This window comes from Clarias gariepinus, chromosome 8, assembly GCF_024256425.1.
Source record: "Clarias gariepinus isolate MV-2021 ecotype Netherlands chromosome 8, CGAR_prim_01v2, whole genome shotgun sequence".
Lineage (NCBI taxonomy): Eukaryota > Metazoa > Chordata > Actinopteri > Siluriformes > Clariidae > Clarias > Clarias gariepinus.
The window spans coordinates 15,240,215-15,263,092 of NC_071107.1; the positions used below are offsets into that span (position 1 = coordinate 15,240,215).

The window sequence follows — 22,878 nt, forward strand, 5'->3', positions numbered from 1 at the left end:
GGGATATGACTGACAGTAAAAAACATGTACCTCGACATGGCATGATTCTTTTTCGCACATCCATTATTTTAAGCCACAATACATCATAGTGTTATTGCATATAACATTTCCCTTTCCATATCATTTTCCATATTATTGTCATTATTTTAAAAGTGTTGATGAAATTGTAGGACTTCTTTAAAAGAGGATAAAGGGGCTTAATTAATAGAGGAATGTAAAATGCCACACTGTATACAGCACTGAATAAACCAAAATATTATGTAAGCATTGTGTCCTAAATTAAATTATATCCAATGGTACTCTGGTAAAATGAATACTACAGCATTGCTTTGTTCGTAATATAAAACTCAAAAGTCATACAACATACTACTCTATAAGACTCTGTCAATTTAAAATGATAATTTTGCTTGGTGGGTTTTTCATGCAGACTAGGCTAATTGTCATTCTGAAAAGTGCCCGTAGTGTGAATGAGTGTGTAAGTGTGTGTGCCCTGCAATGAACCCCGCCTTGTGCCCTAAGTCTCTTGGGATAGGTTCCAGACCCTCCGTGACCCTGTAAACAGGATTAAGCGGTAAAGACGGTGAGTAAGTGACGACACCGGTCCGAGGTAGTTCACAATCCACTGCAGTCATTCCTGTGAAGGTTCAGCAAGTGGAATGCTCTCAAGAAAAAAAATTAACTGGTTTAAACACCAAAAGTATTCTGTTTTCGCGGGACAATGCTTCATACAGCCAACCACACCACTTTACATTATAAGTACATTATAAGTGTAACATGGAATTATGTAGAGAAATTAAGGTAGATTTAACTCTTATAACGGTGTTCTTTTATTCTGTACAATCAAAAGCCCTGGTTCATACATATATACACACAAATAATCTGCAATATTATTTCACCAAAATAAATCCTAAGGTTATCTCTAAATAAATGTATACTTTTATCCAAATACACATGAGGAATTAAATTATAGCACTTTTATAAAATATATATAAAATTTTTCTAAGAAGTGTATACGAAAAAAGATATATCTAAAAACACTCTTCCTCCCAACTGAACAGTATGCAAACAGTTCTGACATGAGTTCACTTAACGGCTTTTCTAAATTCAATATTTATGCTGAATAACATGTACTGACCACACAGTGGCCTCTTCCTGATCCTCTGGAGTCTGCTCTCATCACTGGCCTGTGCTGAGCTTTTTAGCTATCACAGTGAATTAGTGTAAGACTTGCAATGCACCTTTAGGTCTGTGAGCCCTTTTAAGCCACTCTGAGGTCACCTCCTCTGCTAAATATAAAGCACAACCTTTTGAACATTCGTTTTCACTTGCCAGGCCAGTGGCTCAGATAGCACACAACAGAAAGCATGCACTTTCCTGATACTCTCTCTCTAATAGCACTGGCTGGAGATGGACAAAAAGGAGGGAGGTGACGAGACCAAGAGTAATGAATGATGCTAAACTGTAACATTGCAAATTATCATGCAAAATAATACCACAGTCAAAATGTTACAAGAAATTAGAGTAGTTTTCTTTTAAATTACAAGGCATTAGAAGCATTTAAGGTTTTGGGAAACACTGAAGTAGAGAATTTGTGTGTGTGTGTGTGTGTGTGTGTGTGTGTGTGTGTGTGTGTGTGTGTGTGTGTGTGTGTGTGTGTTTGTGTGTGTGTGTGTGTGTGTGTGTGTGTGTGTGTGTGTGTGTGTGTGTGTGTGTGTGTGTGTTTGTGTGTGTGTGTGTGTGTGTACGCTACATGCAGGGAATGAAAGGCAACTAATCTACTGAGCCTCTCAGCCACTGGGCTCTTAACCTGGAAATGGACAGATGAAAGAGGTAGAGAGGCCTCTGAGAAGAGAGAAGGTAGGAGCACCTGTGACCCCACAGAACAGGGCACAGAGGAGCAGCCAGTAATAGGACAGGACAAGAGAAAAATGGAGATGCAGGGGGGAGTGGGGAGCAGAGTGTGTGAGAAGGAGGGGGGGAGAGGAAAAGCTGAGATGGCAAAATAACAGTGAAAAATAGTACAGAGATGAGAACGCGTATAAGAGACAAACTGAATGAGTGTGTGGGTGAGAGACAGAGGGAATGAGAGAAAGAGCAAGGCTCCTGCTAAAAACACTGAAGTGGCTAGGAACCTACTGGCCTACAGTAATAGTCCCAGCACCATGGATATCAACAAACCTTCACTCTCCAGAATAAAGCGTTGTGGGAGAATTGCACTTTGGAAAAATGACAGTGGGTGTGGTAGAGATGTAACACAAGTGCAAAGAGCTGAACAGAGAATCTGAAGATGGCAGGGAGGTTGGTGAGGGGGTTTGTTCTAGGATCCATCCTGGTGGTCTCTGCGCTAAGAGCTCACCGCTGCTCTAGACAATGGCCACTAATTGGCCTGGCTGTTGGTGGTCCAGCTGAAGCTGATGCATTGTTGGAGACCTCCCCTCTGGACACAGTGCTCTCCTGCTGTGAGAAAGGCCAGAGAAAAAGAGAGAAGGTAGAGTCTCAGTCTTGTAGCTCGCCAGTATTGGTGTAATAATACACTTTGATTCAATACACCACTGTTTATCTGTATCATCTATATGGTACATTTTTCAGTACAGCACAAATAAGCATTGCCTATATACACCAAGTGAATAACTGATTTTTTCATTGCATTGGCAACAGGCCAAATTAAGGTAAATTAAAGATAAATTATGTTTGGGAGAATATGGAACCAAAATGCATGAGGGGAAGATAGTAAGCTGGCATGGGCAGTTTGATGCTCTGGGCAGTGTTCTGCTGGGAAACCACTGGTTGCAGCATACAGTACATGTGAATGTTACATTGATGTTACTTTTTGCTTCCAGCTACCTAAAAAATACAGTGGCAGTGGTCTCTTGCAGCAAAATAATGCCCCCTGCTACACTGCAAAATGGTTCAGGAATGGTTGAAGTAACATGACAAAGGGTTCAGGGTGTTTAGTTGGCCTCTATATTCTGGAGAGCTCAATCTGATCAAACATCTGTAGGTTGTGTTGTACGTGCTGTGTATCTGTGCCATTGCCGGAGCAGTTGCATGGAGTGTTAATTATGTACGAAGAAGTCTGATCCATGATGGCTCACCTCAAAACAGAGCTGTTGGTGTATAGAAAACCTATACAATATGGGGCAGTTGATTTTAATGCTATGGCCAATCAGTATATATGCCAATGTCAGTTTATTAAAACATTAAAATGTGTAAAAGCACAATAAGCAGAATTTTACAGCTGAAAAGTATAGTTTTGCCTGATAACTTCAGGCAGGGGTGGCATAGTGGTGTAGTGTTTAGCACTGTTGCCTTGCACCTCCAGGGTCCGGGTTCGATTCCTAGCCAGGCCTGATTTCCCTCTCTGTGTGCATGGAGTTTGGATCTTCTCCACGTGCTTGATTGGTTTCCTCTGGGTACTCCGGTTTCTTCCCACAGTCTAAAGATATGCAGGTTAGGCTAATTGGCGTTCCCAAATTGACCGTAGTGTGTGAATGAGTGTGTATGTGTGTGCCCTGCGATTGGTTGGTACTCTGTCCAGGGTGTACCCTGCCTCGTGCTCCTGGGATAGGCTCCAGGTCCCCACAACCCTGAATACAGGAGAAGTGTTATAGAAGATAAGTGAGTGAGTGAACTTGAATCCTGTTGATGTTGAATGAATTGTACTACTGACCTGGCTGTGTTTACTGTGTTAATGGTAGCATATTGTATGCTCATATGGCACAGTTAACATGCCGTAACATCTTTGATATATAATGCCTCTCATTTGCCCTGTGTTGCTTACAGTTAACAGATTTTTTTTCCTTAAAAGGAATGGTATTCCATTTCAAATAGCTCACTATTTTTCAGCAGATTGATTTTATAAGTTGCCACCCAAACATATTGAACTGAAAAGCTGGTATCAAATGATAAAATCCCTTATTGTTAGATGGTGGTCTATAAGTATCAATTTAATATATGGCGATCAGCCATAACATTTCAACTCAAAACATTCCGTCCAGCATTGTCTAAGACCTCTGGGGGTGTGCTGTGGTGTCTGGCACTGCCATCCTTTGGGTGCTATGGGTTGCAGGGTGGGGCCTCCATGGATTAGTTTTTTTTTGCTTGTCCATGAATGTTCAGTTGGATTAAGATTGCCCTCCTTTCCTCCTCAGCCCCATATAAGGTGGGCTGTAATGCACTGTGTTCTGATACCAGTCTATAATGGCTAGCATTGATTTTTTTTTTTCAGCAATTTGTGCTTGATTGCCTATAATCCTATCACCAGTTTACTGGTCTATAATTGATAATCAATGGTGCAATTTACCTGGCAGTGGAGTAAGTTAGTTAGAATGCATGATAAAGTTTTTACTTTATTATATTATTATATTGCCATACATAAGGAAAACCATGTCTTTTGCCTCACTTGGTTTGGTTAATGAAATCATTACCAAATTTCACAAAGTACTGATGCTGAGTGTGGTCAGAACGGGTTTTACCCACTGGGAGGAGGTAATTATGGTTAGTCCCGTATGAGATTAATGCAACATTACCACTGCTCAATGGGACTTCACATTAGACTCCTGAATCAGTCAGGTAGGAAATCTGAGTGTATGCTGCTAACATGAATGCAGGGTGTGGCCTGCATTGTACACAGCTAGGCCTCATGCCCAGTAGAGCTGCCCTCTCTGCTCATGCTCATATAAGCACACACCAGCACGGCAACCCCACAGGGGAGACATCTGTGCCTTTGCCGGAGCAGTTGCATAGAGTGTTAATTATGTATCAATGAGCCAAACATACACCAATGTACCCAGTATCACATGAACACATTCATATGTAGTGGTAGGAAGATTAAAGGAGTATTTACTAAATATGGCATGTGGCTTTAATAAGATCGAGAGATAAGGGGAAAAATGAGCGACTTAATATTAAGAAATACATAAATGGGCTGAAATTATGAACCATGACTTCGACTGAGGTAATTCGAACCTCTACATCAAAAATGTGGCACAGGCTTTGTCTTTGTATTGTGTTTTTAATTCACCCAGGAGCTGAACATGCAATTTGCAAATGGGCACTGCATAAAAAAAGTTACAGAGATCATATTAGTACAGCTCAATCCCAACATAAGGCACACCAAAAATACATTTGTGATGATAAAGAGGTGCTGCCCATCCAGATAGATAAATACGATAATTTATTTTATTTTATTTTTTATATAAAAATGTAGTTCACAGGATGAATTATAGTTGCTGTTGTCGCCGGGGTGCAGCTGACAGTGCCAGCGGCCACAGCTGAGAACACTGGGCTTCTGGGACCCAAGCAAAGAGGAAACAGTCCCAATTAGCCAGTACAGACAGGTCAGTCGAGCTCCTATCTCTCCCACCACTATCTGACATCTGCATATGCTGCATGTCTTAAAATAAAGTACATGCACCAGAGAGTGAGACAGAATACAATGTCTTACACCTATGCTATTACAGAGCAGGACAGATAGCAAATTGTGTTAGAGAGAGAGAGAGAGAGAGAGAGAGAGAGAGAGAGAGAGACTTATACTTAGTACTGCACAATTATAAGTCTAGTTCCTGTTTTCACTGTCACAACAGACCAGTTTCAACATGCCCTTAAAGCAGGTTGGTACATTAGCAGGTCATGCAAAAGCCACAGACCTTTTTAGAAGTAAAAAAAAAAAAAAAAGAAAGAAAGAAAGAAAAAATAGAAAGAGGTCAGGACAGGATAAGATGACTGCATAAATTATGAATGCTACTTATGCATTCTCATTGAATGTCACATAATGAGGCATGTATTGAGCTCACACACATTTTCAGTTTACTACTGTGTCTTTGCAAAATTTAATAAAAACACAGGTGAGAAAACAGAAGAAAGAACACTGCCTCCAGTGGCTATGTAACAACATTACAATGTGTTCATTCATTCAGTCATGAGTTAAAGATAATTTATTAAAGCACTCTCTCACACACATACGCACATACACACACAGTCACCTAAAAATACATACACACTTCAGGAAAAAAAAACATATAAATATTTGAATATTCATTTCATTGCTATATGTTCTATATTAATTGATAGTGATATAATATACACCACATTACTTGTATTTTTCTAAAGTGTGTACACATTTTTTGAATGATTATATATATATAAGTTTTCACTTAAACATGGTACATCATACCAAGTGGTATGGTTGGGAGAAGTTGAGTGGTCTGTGGTAAATCTGCTGGTCCAGATGTACCAGACTGCCAGACACAACAAATGAAGCCTCTGACCTTTTGATCTGACCCACATTTAACAGTGACCGTAAAGGATCAGGTTCCGGACAAAATAAGCGTCCCTCCCCAGCACCGCCTATCCAATCCCTTGCTACCTTTAAATTCTGGGCCATGGACCTCAACAGATGTGCCTTTTAGCATGGCTATGTCGGCTGGTATGACATCCCGATGTGAAGCCATACTCTTCATTTGAAAGTTGTACTACTGCACAGTGAGAATGGGAGAAAATGATAAATAAGTCATTTCAATGAATCAGGGATAAGCCGTACAGCGCATACGCCTCAATTACAATGAATCCTTTCAGCCCTGTTTTCCCTATCTTCACTATTCGTTCATCTCAAGTATAATTCTGCCTTCCTCTTTCACAAACTCTATCTCTCGTTCCCTTACTCCTCTTGTCGGCTGTCCTGAGAGAGCCCCTATTACGCGGCCTTGTCGCTTCTCTCATGCAGAAACTCAACTCTGACTTTGTGTGATTATTCAAAAAGTCATCGTCAGGTCAAGGCAGTCTGGGTAATAAAAAAAACAGAAAAAAAAACAGTGAGGAGGTATTTCATACATTATTTCCTCTCAATCTCAATGTTTCTTCCTCCACCGTCCTCAATCCTTCACCTGTCTTTCCTTTCCCACATGCACTTCTGTTTTGAAAACGCAGCTAAATAAAAGTTTCTTGTCATGCTGCGCTTGCTTTTGTACTGGCATACAGATGCACCACATTGTGCATAAGACTAAAGATAGAAGTTACTCTAGATTAGGGCCCGTAGGGTTTTGTATAATTGTCCTTCAGGTTGAATGGCAGTTCTTACTCTTTTTGTTTATGGGAGCTGTGCTACATACACATACACACACGAAAGAAACAACCTCCTGTCTGTTTTTTTTTTTTTTTTTTTGTCGCTTTTAATTTTTTAATTTTGTGGTTTTTTTGTGACAACACTAGCCTCAGCAACATACCCCATTAACCCTTCTGGCAAAACAAAACACCAGTATTGCACTCCTACTTGCGTCTGTACCGGTATCCAATTAAACCACGTCCTTTGTTTAATCAGCATGCATTCACGTTTACTTGCACATTTTTATCTAAAGCGACTAACAATTGAGCTGGGCAGATGAAGGTTATGGGCCTTGCTTAAGGGCCAGACAGTGGCAGCTTGGCAGTGCTGGGATTTGAACTCAATACACACTCACACACACATACACATCCTGCCACTGTTTCCCACAGGGTCGTCTGATGAAAGCCAGTGCTGTGTTTGATATGTACACCAGTTTCCCTGCTCCCACACATAACCTCTGGACCTGACCATGACCTGGGTAGCCAGTACAGGGTCAAGCTATGCCATGTCTCCTTCCTCTTTCAAGTGCATCTGCTTAATTAGAGAACAAGGAGGGGGTTAGTGAATGAAAAGGTCGGGTTCACATGGACACACACAGGAAAGAATGCTCCCTCACTCAGCCTCTTATACGCCTTCTGTCTCTCTCTCTCTCTCTCTCTGATGTGGTAGACATCCTGAGCTCATGTCACTTACCATTGCTGATACAGCAGTAAAGTACAGGGTAGGATTTCAGACATATGACAAAGATACGCTAATCAAACTATTTATGGGCAACTAACTGGTGAAACTGGTCAAAGCATATCAGCCCATCCAGCTCTCACCTTGACAATCTGTTCATGTGGTGATTTATTTTATGAATCATATCTTTCACATTAGACACACACACAGACTAGCTTAATCTTTAGGATCATCACCAATTCATATAATGTAGATGTACATAGTTTTCAATTATATATCAGATTAATTAGATGGAGTAATTAAATCTAAGGTGAACGACAGAATGCAATCATCACACCTGGGAACTTTTATGTGAAATTTCGAACGAGTCTATTTTGGAGGAATATTCATCTGAAAAGCCACCTGAGTAATCCAGGTTAAATGGATCTCTCAAAGGTATGGCTGCAAGTGGTCCACAAGGGACTGCAGTCTTGAAGTCTGAGCTTCCTCACTGCTGCTGGTGTTTGATTTAGTGCTGCTCCAGACGGTGGCAGTGAGGCGGTGTGCTCGGTGACAGACTTTTCGAAAAAGCTCGATCCTCTCAGCCTCCCTAGCGAGCTCCAGTCTGGGGAGACGCTCTCTGATTGTGCACTGCGAGACACACAATGTCACCACTCACTGGAGCCTCGAACTGGGAGATCTGGGACAACGGCGATGGTACATTTCTCCAACAAACATGGTCTAATCAAAACTGTGGCCACATTCCTTCTCTTGTTATTGACGCTTCTATTACAGGACTGGGCAAAAGTCCTGTCAGTTTTACCCAAAATAAAAATGCCACACATTCTGCATATTATTAACCTGCCCCAAGTTGAATATGTTGACCTGATGGTCCTTAACAGGAGCAGTCAAAAAAATAAATAAAACAGCCACAACTTTTTTTTTTTAAAGTGCAGCGGTTGTTCAAATGGTTAAGGGTGTGGGTTGCTGATCGGAAGGTTGTGGCTACAAGCTGCCGCTGTTGCAAGGCCCTGCTCCAAGGGTGCTGTATCCTGACTGACCCTGCACTCTGACCCCACTTCCTAACTGGGATATGTAAAAAATAATATTTTCATTGTGCTGTAAGTTACCTGTGACAAATAATTGAATCTTAATCTTGAAATTGAATCTATTTTCCAGAATCAGCATGTCCCAGAGTGTTTAATTTCTCTTATAGCATTACCAGTGTGGTAACAATATTTATTTATTCATTCATCCATTTATTAATAAGACATTGAACATTTTATCAATTTATGCATGCGAATATTATTTATTAATTAATGCACGATCATTGAAGGTTGTGCAGTGTCAATTAATGAAATTAATTCATCCATGTTCTATGACTTACATTATAACAGTAATATACATTCTTTCTCTCATCAGTGATTCTTTTTTTCTCTCTCATGATAATAATAAGATAAAAAAAGAAAAAAAATAGTGTTTCGTTGTTCTCATGTTACAGAGAAACCCAAAGGTCCTCCTCTCTGGAAGAAAGCAAAATGTTGATAATTGTTGATACCATTAACTCCTTAACAGCATAGTCTGGGAAGATGATTAGAGTATAAGTACAAGTTAACTCAAGTTAAACAACACACTAATATGAAAGTAATGTAATATATATATATATATATATATATATAACATTACTTTCATATTAGTGTGTTGTTTAACTTGAGTTAACTTGTATATATATATATATATATATATATATATATATATATATATATATATATATATATATATATATATATATATATATATATATATATTGGATATCCAATATCCAACCACATTTCTTTATTGGTATCACATTTGTGTCTTGATTCTTTCTGTTTGTTATTTGTCCTAAAGGAGTTTTAGCCATCAAGCTCCAGAAAAGAAAAAAAGTAAGAAAAAAAGAAAAAATTATTCCACCGCAAAAAGAGCTGGTCTCTGCAAGCCGGGCTCAGAAGCAGTTTGATTTACAGATACTAAGCATATTTCAGTCTGTGTACTGAAAACAGTCATAGAGAGAGCGTGAAGGAGGGAGTGTGATGTGTGTGTGTGTGTGTGTGTGTGTGTGTGTGTGTGTGTGTGTGTGTGTGTGTGTGTGTGTGTTTGTGTGTGTGTGTGTGTGTGTGTGCGTGTGTGTGCGCGTGTGTGTGTGTGTGTGTGTGTGTGTGTGTGTGTGTGTGTGTGTGTGTGTGTAGGCACTAAATCACCCTGAGTGGATGAAATGTGGACAGGATATGGGGACATTACTTTCTTAGTGGAGCAAAGGCCTAGGAAATGCCTGTTAGCATATTTTCAACAAACCCATTGACACCTGGCTAAACGTCCTGTATAGGAAGGAAGTGAGAGTGACCACAAGCACCATATGTTAACAGTCAAGAGAGAAAGAGAGGGGGGGGGGTCTGCCTCTATTATCTGATAGGTCAATTGCACTATTTGATCATATCTCTCATTACTCAGGTTATGTCACATGTTTCAAGATCAGCCGAACAGACACAAAGTGCATAAGCAATGTCTTGCGTAAAATATTTCAGGGTTGAGCAAAGTCATGTATGAAATGCAAATTACAAATCTGGTATAGAAAAAAACGAAGAAGAAGAAGGAGAGCAGAGGCACACACTCCTCGAGTGTTTAAACCACTAGTATTCCATGAATATTAATGTCCTGAAAAATGACAATAGCAGCGCAAAGCTGTTTACAGCAGAGAGCAGCATGTTTTAGGCTCTGAATCTGCTGTTTAGCATGCACTGGTACCAAGCCATATCAAATAAGCAGACACACCACCTGACTCACTACTACTCAGCTCTGACATTGTGTCTCACAAACCACTGGAGGAGGAAGAGAAACAAGAGAGGATAAAACAAAGGGAGAGGGATGGAGATAGTGAAGGTGTTAGTGAAGGAGAAAAAGGAGGAGAGGAAGAAGAAGAAGAAGAAAAAGTCGAAAAAGAATGGAGAAAATGGCTGTGTGTGTTAGGTTGAGGCTGAACTGTTGACCTCTTCCACATTAGTAGACTAGACGTTTCACAGTAACACACAGACCAATGACACCACCTTTTTACAAAATACTGCCAAACTCATCCATTTATCTTTACATTCCCATTAGTGTGCACTCCTTAAGTTGGCTCATAAATATCAGTGGGAGATACCGCTACATGAGAGTCATTGCGTCTATAGTCCTTCATTATAATTCGAGCTGCAGAAATTGCATATCCACAACCTAATACGTATGACATCATTAAATGAATACATCAGCATTTCTCAACATAATCTCTAACCATTGCTCTCTAACTGTAGCTTAAATGAAACTCCTAGGCATGAATTTTGTGTTTGAAATTGAAAACATCTAACTTTAAAATCTACGGACAATCAAATAGAAACTGTGCTACTGTATATATAACACAGAATCCAAAACTAACTTTGAGGATGACACAGATACATATGAACTTCTTACCAAACTGTTAAACTGTAGCGTATCAGTGCAATAAAATTTATATTTTGTAATGAATAAACCACAAAGTCTTCATGAAACACATTCCTAATTATTCTGTACTTTAATTATATGAGAGTATCAAGTGCACAGGTTTTCTGTTCTTTTCTCATTTCAATATCTAAATTGAGAAGTATGCCTTTACAGTAAATGATTTGCTGTGCCAGAAGTATCAAACTAAATATTTATTCAAAAGTTTATGACTTTGATTACTCAGGTGTTTTGCACCTTATTCAGGTTTATTTTAGTATTTTGCAAACTAAGAGTTTACATTTGAGACCATCTGGCTTCCCCGGGGAACATGTTCATTTGATTAAGAGAAGAACCACCACAGCCCTTTCTACAGCTAGATGATTTTTACTTATGAGCACTTTGCAGAGTTTGATGGTGCAAACAAGACTAACCTTTCCATCATGCCTTCTCTCCAGCACTCTTGCTTTTATTTCCTGCATACTTGCTTTTTGTCACTCTTAACACAGACATATACAAAGAGAAAGCAATTTTAATCTTTTCTAAATGTATGCATGCCATTTGAGCAAATGAAAGCTTCTGTTCACACAGAAACTGGACTGTTTTCCAGGCAGATTGGTGGCCACGGCTTTATTGGCTTATTATTTAAGAAAGTGGGCCAGCATAAGCAGGACACAATAATAATTCTTTGAGTGGCTGGGCTGTGGCCTATGAGAGTGTGGCGATGATGAATCTGTGTGCCATGGTGCATTATGGTGGGATAAAAGAACAGAGGGGTGAAGGACAGTGCCTGCTCTGAACCTTAATCAGATGCAGATCAGACTAAAAGCATCAGAGCAGCAAATCCCCACTACAGAGCACAGCAGCTCTCTGCTCCGCTCCACTCTGGCCACCTCGGCCGTCTTGCCCACCACCCCCCTCTCTCCTTCCCTCTTTCTTCCATTTCTTCTTTTTTTCCTCTTACACCGCATTCCCTTTCTCCCCGAGCCCTTCAGAAAAGATTGGTAGATAGATTCAAGTCTTTATTGAAAGATCATATGGGATGACTGCAAAATCCCATTACTTGTTGATTAAGTATTGATCCCACCCCCAAGTATTAACAAGTAAGCTAATATGGAGTGACCCGTGAGACCAGTGGCTGAGGAGCACAGAGAGCAGACACTTTTAAAGGGGAAGGAGATAGGGGAGAGAGAGCAAAATAGAAAGAGAGAGAGAAAGAGAGTTGGGAGGGGGAACTACAAAACAAAAAAGAGATGAGAGAGACCTAGGCGAAATAGATATTTTGAAATGGACAGATGTGCGGCATTAGATATGTGAGTGAGCTCCTGGCTCTGGTTAAAATGTCACACTTCACAGCAAAGATCAATGGGTACTTTATTTCTCTGATGCCCTCTTATTACCATTATCAGGCCGCTCCCCTCTCCTGCCTCCTAATGACCCCCACTGAACCACACGCCATACTTACAGTGATGGTTTTAAAATCCTTCTTCCTCCATCTCTCCAAAAGGCACACGTTCTCATTAACCTGTTCATGCCCATCCAGAACATCTACAAAAAAAATGCCCCCTACTATCACTGCTGTAGTTCAACACACATACCCCGACACACACACACACACTTTCAGTAAGGGACAGTCTGTGAGGGAAGGGCATAGTCACAAGATGTAGTGCAAATAACAAGCTTGTCTCATGGGATCTAAGTATCTCAGCCCACATAGATGTGCTGGCAGGCAGGCTGGTGCGGTTCAGCAAAAACATGGCCAGAGCCATGGTTAGCATAACCCCCAAGAGACAAGTTAGCTAAATATGGACTGGTCTGCTCTGCTTCCTACATTTCCTGATGGTACAATATTTGTAGATATTAGTCTACCACAGGTTTCCTTAGTATTAGCCTCGATGCTTCCTAATAATAATAATAATAATAATAATAATAATAATCAGCAACAACAACAATGGCCACACTGCTTCAAGTCCCAGTACAGCCCAACCTTAGGCTACTGTTTCCTCTGGATTTTGCACTTTTTCTCAGCTCCCATTAACATGCCAGTGGGTTTATTGCTTGTTCTATAAGTTGGCTCAATTGCTTAGGAGTTTGGGAGCACTAGGCAGGGTACACCTGGGACAGGGTGGGAGTGCACATTACAGGATACACACAAGCACACACACTCACACCCTCAAACCCCTTAATGTCCATCCCAATTTATGGGTTGTACAGGGGGGGGGGGGGGTGCCTGCAGCATATCCAAGGAGACCTAGGGCACGTGGTGGGGTACACCCTGGACGGGGTGCCAATTCATTGCAGAACACACACACACATACACACATAATCACATGCTCGTTCAAACTCTATGGGTAATCTGGGAATGCCAATAAGCCTACTCTGCATGTCTCTGGACTGTGAGAGGAAACCAGAGTACCTGGAGGAAACCCATCACACAATTGAATACTTGTGAGAAGGTCACACAAATAGAGAAAAAGTTTAAATCATAAGACTGGCCCTCGTAACAGTTCAAATTGACTGAACTACATGCACAAGGCCATGCTGACTTGGGGGGAGGGGGGCTTCCATAGTTAAGCAGTATGTTCATTATGGTTCACTTGAGAGCCTCATTCTAACTGGCTAAATACAAAATTCAAGGCAATCATAAGATGCTCACCCCATGATTAGCACCTCCAAAACAGAACACACATCACCCACCTGGTGCCTCTCACTGATGCAAAAACAATTAGACGGAGATGAAAGTAGGCTCCTTTATTTAAACTGTGCCAACTTTTAAGCCCACCCACCTGTGCTCACCTTTAAAAATTCATATTTCATTTCAAACTCATCACTGGAGAAATCTCTGCAGATAAATCACACAAGGAGGAGACCGTAGCCAGACAATAAGCAGATTGAATGTCTTAATGTAATTGCCATTTGATGATTTGATGCTTTAGTTTTATGTAAACGATAAAAGGAAAATTGATACGACAAGGAAAGAGACGATCTGTGACGTTCTCTGTGTTTCCGCATTTAAACAGAAGCCAGAAGAATAACACAAGGATTTTTTTTTCCAGTTCTGGCACATTCTGCTTGTTCAGTCGATACGTCCACAGATTATTCAGATTAGTGAGAGGTTTAACTCTGCTCATTGACTTGATGAAGGTTTCGTCCAGTTAGAAAGCTGACACAGTCCATTACAACTAACATCCTGATATTGATTAAACCATTTCAGGGGTTGGCCTTCTCCTGAGAGCAACTTCAGCAGGCTCGCTCTCTATATATCTCTCTGAATCTTTTTATCTCTTTCTCTCTTGTATCTCTTTCATTCACATTTATCATCCCAGCTCTTAGAATTACGAGGAAGTTATCTAAGACCTTAAAGCTTTATATGGCAACTGTTTTCATCAAGTGTGCTTGAGTTCGAAAAAAAAAAAATCTTTACTAAACGTTTTTTTTTTTCCCCTCCTTACACCACACTCTGTGCTAACAGGAAGTATGTTCAGGGTTGATGGGATGTTTTTAAACTTCAACCCTTTTTTGTTTTTCTAAATTTGTGACGTAGGAAAGACTGTCGCTGAAAGAAACATTGCTTGATTACCTGTGTGCCTCTCACCTGATTGCACTCGGAGTGAGAAATCAGTCTGTTTTTGCCTGCCTGCTGCTCCACTGATTAGCCTTATGTATGCCATTGTTTGTTGTAGAAAGTAAATTTAAAAAGGCAAGGCCAAAGTTCTTTAGACTTATGACCGTCTATTGACCGATCATTGCGCATTGCGCAGGTTTCGCCTCTGTTTGCCTCTACGGTGAAGCCCGTGTTTACTGAACAGCCCAGTTCATTTTGTCTCTTTTTCAGTTTATTAGCGATTCAAAGTCCTAATAAGCATGTAGGCCAAAGTGGATGAGGCGCGATATTCTTCAGCCTAATGGCCAATTAGGGGAAGCTAAATGAGAAGGTAGGAGATTACTATCTACTCTAGCCTCCCTTGAGACGGGGGAAAAATTGGTTCAACCCTCAACCTTTTGCTCAGTTGCTACAAAGAACACCTACTTCTAGGAAGCCCAGACATGGTTATTGCGGGAAAAATAATTTGTAGCACAATACATAACCTTCATTACAATTCATCATACAGTATTTTCCTACAGGAGGAATAAATATGTACTGTTCGCTTTAATAGGAACACCTGTACCACTGTTCATTTATGCAAATATATAATCAACCAATCGTGTAGCAGCAGCACGGTACATTACATCATACACATACAGGTTAAAAGCTTCAGTTAATCTTCATATCAAGTATTGGAAAATTACTTTGACAGTGCTGGGATTAGTATTTTGGAAACAGCTGATCTCTTACATGGGATTTTCATACATAATCTTTTTTTGTGATATTTTTTCTGCTCATAATGGTTATAAACAGTGGTTTTCATAGTTAGTGTACACTTTTATCAGCTTGAGGAATGCATCAGTCAAAGTCACAGACTTCCCTAAATACCGATGTTGGACGTGAACATTAGCTGAAGCGCTGGACCTGGATGTGCATGAACTTGTGCATTCTGTTGCTTGATGATTGGCTGCTTGGATAATTGCATGGATGGGCAGGACTGGAAGCATTTCTATTAAAGTGAGGTTGGCATCTACACATGTATAGATTTTATATTTTGATCTATAAATGTGTAGATGCACCTAAATGAAGAATTCAATATTGGTTGCCCAGGAAATAATTGTTAATTTGCCAGGTTACTTAGTAACATTATTTGTGTCCTGTATAAACAGCAAAGATGCATCCATGAGAAAAACAGTAGCTAAGCAGTTTTAGGGTGGATACAGATACAGAGAGAGAGAGAGAGAGAGGGGGAAAGAGAGAGCGAGCGAGAGAGCTTTGTACTCCATACTGTATCAATTTTGCTCGGTCTAAATGACCTAAATAAAGGATTCTACCCAGGGACCCAATAGAAAGCTTAGTCCACTTATTTATTAAATCCAGGCTCTTTGTTCACTGCTAAAATATTCTGTGGTTTGGTGAAGTTTAGACTACAGTCCTGTGATCCAAGATGGATTGTAAATCAGATCCCCTCTAATAATAAGCCAGACTAGAAAAGTGGTGGCATTCCACAGCCAGGGAATGGGGTCTCCTAAAGACCCGAGCACATTGGGTCAGACAATAGCATGATTGACTGCATCAGATGTATGGAAGCGCCAGGCGAAATAAAAGTGGGCTTATTTAAGGGCGCATCAGGATGAAACTGGCGAGTGAGAGCTCTTCTGTCAGACTCGGAGCCAGTACAGCTTACTCAGGACAGCGATACAGCCAAAAAGGACCGAACATTCACTGCTTAAAAGTGAGAGTGAGAGTACGGGAAAATCCAGGTATTGTTTAAAGGACAGTGTGGTTTACTATCTCCCTCTTTATAATACTCACGTGGTGAAAATTGCAGTGTCCCCTCCCCCCAGTGTGTTTAGAAGTGGAGGACATCAACATGCACAGCGTGTAATGATGTCAAAGAGCTATTTCATGGTGAATGTTTGGCATGAATTAGAGGCCAGCAGGAGATCGGACTCTCACACAGACTCTCAAACCATCCTTGCAGGGTCCCTTTGTTCCTCTGTGCACTGTGGTGCAGATGGGACTTCGGTCTCTCTCTTTCGCTGTCTCTGTCTCTCTCTCTCTCTTGCTCTCTGACACACTGTCCCTTCACATGTCCCAATGTCTCATCCCACCATTATGCTTACATTCTCTGCAGAAGTCCTGACACTTGCTCTGAGACGGATGCACCTGCAGGAACACAGAAATGAGCACAGACATGCACACACACACACACACACACACACACACACACACACACAAAAAAAAAAAAAAAAAAGGGTCAATGACTCACCCATCCCCTTATTAAGAAAAATACTCCCAAGGGCATTCTTTTACACGCGTCATCTCTTATTAATGCAGTATCCTAAATCAGAAAAGAAGAAACGTCTGTGAGCTGCATTCAGAAGCTGAGACGTTTACTGAATGGCTGAATGAATAAATGGGAAGTTGAAGACAGGAAAAGGACAGAAGTGCAAAGTCTAGCGGTCTATGACCTTTTTAAGATCCCCATCAAATGGATGAATAAGATCCCGAGGTGACTGTCATTTACAGGTTGGATATTGATGTGGAGCTGCCCAGTCCTGAGAGAGCATGCCACTGCACTCCAGAGTGAGGAAACAGGAAACAGGACATGCACACTAACATCACAGAACACACAACATGACAGCACATATACATGTTGAAAGTGTGGTTTGGAAAAGGCAGAAGGCAGAAATATAATATACAAATCTCACTTTTTTGTGAATACGCTTTGCATTCTATTTAAATCCATTCTTCCACCCAACTGTCCAATATTCCTCGGGATATTCTACCAAAAACGTTGAATGCATAAAGAGCTCTATATTGATTGTTTTGGTCATTTTTAATTAAGTATTAATTGAAACTATTATTTTATATCAATGGCAAACTGACAGTACTGGACAATTAGAATTGTTAGTTTGGCCTTGTTAGAACTTTGGCCTTGCCTTTATAAATTAGTTTTTTCTATTAAAACTGTAAATAAACAGTGTGATACCCTGAAAAGAGGACATTGGAGGCAGTCTTTGGGAAATATAGCATTCTTTTCTTTTTTCTTTTCTTCCATGCACTTTTCTGCACTTCATCTTTAAAACAGACATACAGTAAACACATCCAAACGTTCTGCTTTGAAGCGTTCCCTTTTTTTTTTAGTCACATTGTAGCAGTACAATGTGACCAACCAGAATAATCCAGGTTTTTAGTATATTTTTTATTGCTACATGGCAAACAAGTTACCAGTAGGTGCAGTAGATTCATAGAAAACAAAAAAGACCCAGCATTCATGATATTCACACTATTAAGGCTGTGCAGTTGGGCAATTAGTTGAAAGGGGTGTGTTAAAAAAATAGCAGTGTGGCATTTAATCAGTAAAGTCATCAATTTTGTGAAAAAACAAGTGAGAATCAGGTGGCCCCTATTTAAGGATGAAGCCAGCACTTGTTGAACATGCAGTTGAAAGCCTAAGGAAAATGGGTCGTTCAAGACATTGTTCAGAAGATCATGGATCAATTGGCATATGTCAAAAAACTGTACTTGAAGAGGTCATGTTGCCTTATGCTGAAGAGGACATGCCCTTGAAATGGTTGTTTCAATAAGACAATGACCCCAAACACACTAGTAAACGAGCTGGTTACAAGTCTTGGTTCCAACCCAACAAAATTTATGTTATGGTGTGGCCAGCCCAATCCCTGGACCTTAATCCAATCGAGAACTTGTGGGGTGATATCAAAAATGCTGTTTCTGAGGCAAAACCAAGAAATGTAAATTAATTGTGGAATGTTGTTAAAGAATCATGGAGTGGAATAATACCTAAAAGGTGCCATAAGTTGGTTGACTCCATGCCACACAGATGTGAAGCAGTTATAAAAAAAAACTGTGGTCATAAAACTAGTTTAATGATTCACAGAATTGCTAAATCGTAGAAACAAAAACATTTGTACAAAATAGTTTTGAGTTTATACAGTCAACGGCAGACCCTTTCAACTATTTGCCCAATTGCACAGCCTTAAGAGCGTGCATACTGTACCATGAATGCTGGGTCTTGTTTGTTTTCTGAGAATCTACTGCACCTACTGGTAACTTGTTTGCCATGTAGCAATAAAAAAATATACTAAAAACCTGGATTATTCTGGTTAGTCACATTGTACCGCTATTATTTTAAGCAATACTGTTTAAAGCGCTATCCTCAGAGTGTGTTACACTGCTCCTATGGTGCGTCAACAAGCAGTTTGAGAAGATGTGGTTGGTCGGGATCATGTGATTCAGAGGAAATACTGTACATGACAGCCTTCGCCCTCCCCGGTCGGTGGTTGTAGCCTCGATTAGAGTCTGTGGAGTTAAAATTGGCTAGGCCTTAATTAGGGGAGAAAATCTGCAAAATCTGAAAAAAAAAAATCTGATTCATTCCATTGAAGCAGGTGTTCAAATGACACTCTGGTGGATTCAATTTAATATACTGTAGATCACTGATTTTACACAGACTTGTGGTGCCCATGCTATGCAGTCATTACAGCAAAAGGAGAGACAAACTAAATACTGAAATTCGGAAATTCATTTATTCATTTTATCTTTCCTCATTTCACTTCACTCTAGATAGTGTTGAGTAATATAAATCATATGGATTTCACATGAAAAAGAGAATTTTTTTTTTTTTTTTTACTATTGAAGCACAACTTAATATGTATGTACGGTATGTATTGTGTGCTCTTTTTTTTTTTCGCTTTAGCCAGGGTGAAGTGAGTGTGTTGCATGTTTTTGTATGCTGTGGTCAAGGATACCTCACTTTATCACATGGAGAAATGGCAGAGACAGTTCTGCTGCAGGCTGATGTTCTGGGGAAAACTAGCATAAGCTCCTTATCGCACAACATTAAGTTTATGCCCAAAGGTGAACGGTTGTGTCACTTTCTGAGACCTGCTGGAAATTCATGCATCGATGTGACAGGTCAAAGCATAAAACTAGCCTGCAGCTGGAGGACACACACACACTGACACGAGCACGCACACACACATACTGTGCTACATACAAATGCTGCAACGGTGTGACTCGTTCACCGCAGACACTGAAAGAAGAATATTCAATTAATTCCAGGCAATGTATTATATGCAGGATTGTTACCTCTGGTTTTGCAGAGATAAAAAGAGAGGAAAAAATGATTTTTTTTTTTTTTTGCCTTGCATTTGGAATATATTTACATTTTTGTTCTTTACTGATATCATGATTTGTTCATGGTCAAAAGAAGGTAAACAACACCTCTAACTCTTGAGAGTTAATTTGATAATAGCAGGTATCTAGTCTTTTGTTGTGTTATTTATTTAATATGCTGCAGCCTATTTTTCCAAGGTTGGGTCTAACTTTTATAGAATACACCACTTAAAGTGCTGCTGCAATTAAAAAAAAAAAAAAAAAAAGGAAAAGATGATGTGAATGTAGTGTATGCATTGGATTAAGAGGGGTCAGAGTGAGTAGACAAAGTAATGTAATGCACAGAAATATTTCCATTTCATTCCCAAAGCAAGAGCAAAACTGCTGCTCTAGAGATTTTAAATTATGTTTTCTTTCTAATATATAATTTATTGTTGGCATAGTAATCTTATATTCATGCTTATATTTGTGTAGAGATGTAGATGTATAGCTGCTCAGACGCTAACCACAAGAGTAGATCGAGTTTAAAACACACACCCGCACACATACTGTGAATGAGTTAGATTAATCCTTTTAGCACTATTAAAAGGTCCCGTGGTGAAAGTAGAAGGGATCTCTTGAGCCGAAGCCGCCCTTCGTCCCACATTGTATCAATGCCCTATATCTTCAGCGCAAGAGTGGGTCGGTGTCGGGCTTCACAGCTCTGCCCAGCTCTGGCTCGCACTTCTGTGCTTGGCCCGGCCCCTGACTAGGCCATCTTAAAAATGCTCTAAGATCCCCTGTCCTTTACTGTCTCATTCAAAGAGCTCTGCTTTTAAAATTCAGCACTGCAAGATGGTGTGAGCATTTGTTCCCTCCGCCACAGCAAAGGACACGCGACTGAACCACTCTCCAAGCTGAACGTGAATATCCAAAATGGGGTTGTAAATTCACTGTATCAAGGTCACACTGCTTTCTGCTTTATTTTATTTATTTTTTTTAGAGAAATGCTAGCAACCAGAGCAAATTAATGCATGTTGGGATTTAAAGTAATTGATAAGGTAATGCTGTCAGTCCTAGTCTTACTCTTGAAGGTCAGCCTCATTTGCAAGCAATGTCTTCTATATAACTTGCTGCAGTTACTAGAATGGTGAGCGTGCATACACACACACACACACACACACACACACAGAAAAAAAAAAAAAGCTATGATGTGCATGTTTTGTCTAGAGAGACAGAGTGGCTGAATGCCTCAGGCCTGCTGAACTCTGTGTAAATGATGGTCGGACCCTGCTCTCCTGTGTGTGTGTGTGTGTGTGTGTGTGTGTGTGTGTGTGCACATGTTTGTGTGTGTGTGTGACTGTACAGAGTGCAGAAGGCTTTAAGCAATTAAATTCAAAGCCCTATAATAAGATTGACAATTCAAATTGTCCTCAGTTGAATTTTAATCTTGCCTCTATTCTGTGTGTGTGGAGTTTACATGTTCTCACCTTACTGTAGTTGTTGGTGCTTTTGGCATTTTCTCACTGAGGTCCGGGAACCGTTTCCGAGGACACTTGGCCCTGGGACCAGTTGATTTTTGTCTGTGATCATGCATTGGTTCCGAGCTCGGAAATCCAATCTCTGGACCGATTGCCGAGGTGGTCTCGGGAACGATTCATGCGTTCCTGAGCATGGAAGGCGGGACATAAGTGTGCGCTCACGCTCAAAAGAGGAAGTGACATAGTTCGTCCGCACACAAACAAATGTGGCTGCTAAAGAATCTCTGTGAAGTATGGCTGAAGTACAGTGTTTACTCGAAATTTACACAGACGAAAACTTCCAAAGATAATCGGACACTACACAAAAAAATCCGATATTTAGGGAAGTATCCATAAGTACAGCAGCCCTGAGCTAGGCCATGCAGAGTTAAACAAACTGTGGCTCGGGCAGCACACAGTGTGTGGTGCGATACTGAAGTGAGGAAAAGATGAACAATAGACTGAAAACCATCCTGTATGATCGGGTCGGAACTTCTCCTACCTTTATCATCCGAACCACAGTCCAAACTGATTGGGTGTGTGAGAATGTGTTTGCTCATGCTCCATGATAGGTTTACACCGTGTCCAGGATATACCCCTTCTAGTGCCCTGAGATCCTTTGGATAAACTCCAGGCTGCCCACGTCCATACAAAGAATAGTATAAGCAGTATGGAAAAAAAAAAAGATGTATTAATATTATTATAATTATTAACCCAGAGATTGGGTTTGCACAAGTCAGTGCTCTCCTGGTGAAATAAAGTACAGGGCACAATCACACACCCTGCAAAAACATTTTTCTGTTAAGACCATTTATACACTTTTAAACCTCATTCCTTTATTTTTATCTTTCTCATACATCACCTTTCTCTGCATCCAGTTGCACTTCGGTTCAGTGAAAGAGTGTCGTTTTTTTTTTTTTTGTTTTTTTTTTGTAAGATTGCCGTTGTGGCATCTCTCATGGCCATAGCATAGTTATTGGACTACTGTAAGTGCTTTTCTCACTAATTCAAAATTGATTCTTTAAGCGAGGCAGGGCTCAATAAGTCACTTCCTGCCACTCCAGTTATCAGTGCGTGCTCTGGTACTTGTGTATGGTGTTCCTTCAACCCAAAGTGGATGAGGGCAGAGAGCATACAGTGGCTTCATTTGTAGAGAAAAAAGGCTAATATTTTGGCACTGGATAAAAAATATGATGGGACAAAAAAAAAAATCAACTATTTTCAATGACTGCTGTAAAATAAGAGGGGGAAGTCTTCAACCATGAAGAGAACATTAAGTAATGAACCTGGCGCTGCTGACCAGCCCATTAAGCTGAGCCTTTATGGGCCATTACGCACTGGGTCAATGAACACACAAGCACAAGCTCTCTACAGCCAGCTGGCAACTCACCCCAGGCTGGCAT

General features: G+C 40.3%; 1 long non-coding RNA gene across 1 annotated transcript in view; it reads right to left on the reverse strand.

Annotated features, from left to right (window-relative positions):
* Positions 1-1,051: 1,051 nt before the first annotated feature.
* The window catches only part of LOC128529247 (uncharacterized), a 171,060-nt gene continuing 149,233 nt past the window's right edge, over positions 1,052-22,878 (reverse strand). The window contains exon 5 of the long non-coding RNA XR_008361031.1: positions 1,052-2,457. This is a non-coding gene — a long non-coding RNA (uncharacterized LOC128529247). The remainder of the gene's footprint in view (positions 2,458-22,878) is intronic.